This window comes from Cornus florida, unplaced genomic scaffold (genome assembly GCF_030987335.1).
Source record: "Cornus florida cultivar Cherokee Brave unplaced genomic scaffold, ASM3098733v1 CherokeeBrave_3.0.0_Hap2_Chr06, whole genome shotgun sequence".
Classification (NCBI taxonomy): Eukaryota; Viridiplantae; Streptophyta; class Magnoliopsida; order Cornales; family Cornaceae; genus Cornus; species Cornus florida.
This window is the reverse complement of record NW_026775576.1, coordinates 104,388,273-104,389,255: the sequence shown is the minus strand read 5'-3', so window position 1 is coordinate 104,389,255 and position 983 is coordinate 104,388,273.

Below are 983 nucleotides of genomic sequence, written 5' to 3'. Positions count from 1 at the left end.
CCAAAATTGCGGGTCCACTTACTCATCTGACTAAGAAGAATGTACCATTTGTATGGGATGATTCTTGTCAGACTGCTTTTGCTGAATTGAAGAGTCAGTTAACTTCTGCACCTGTCATAGCCACACCTCACAGTGGAATCGAGTATTTAGTATTTACCGACGCTTCTCTGAAGGGTTTGGGTTGTGTGTTGATGCAAGAAGAGCGACCAGTTTCTTATGGGTCTAGGAAGCTTAAGCCTCATGAGCTTAATTACCCGACTCACGATCTAGAGCTCGCAGCAGTGGTTTTTGCCTTGCGTATTTGGAGACATTATCTTTTGGGGGAGACTTTTCGATTGTTTAGCGATCATAAAAGTCTACAGTATTTGTTCACACAGAGGGAACTGAATATGAGACAGCGCAGATGGTTGGAGTTCGTGAAAGACTATCATTTCTCTATTCAGTATCATCCAGGGAAAGCGAATGTTGTAGCAGACGCACTCAGCAGCCGACCCTATGTCAGCCTTTCAGCTTTGTTTGCAACAGAGTGGGATGCTTTGAAGACTGTTGATGAGTTAACAGACGCTTTTATAGCATGTGTGGTAGTAACTCCTTCTATCATTCATCAGGTCATTCAAGCGCAACTCTCAGATCAACAGTGTATTGATCGGGTTTCGGAGTTAGCCTCCGGAGATGTTCCTTTTTATTCTATAGGGACTGATGGAGGATTGAGGTACAAGGGACGTTTAATTGTGCCTTCAGCTAACAATTTGAGAAATGTTGTGGTGAGAGAGACACACACTTCTCAGTTCTCTGTACATCCAGGGGGAGACAAGATGTATCAGGACATGAAACGCCAGTTTTGGTGGGCCGGCATGAAGAGAGACATAACTATCTTTGTCTCTAAATGTAGCACCTATCAGATGATTAAGATTGATCATCAGAGACTGCCAGGATTGTTACAGCCACTTCCCATACCAGAGTGGAAATGGGAGAGTATTTCC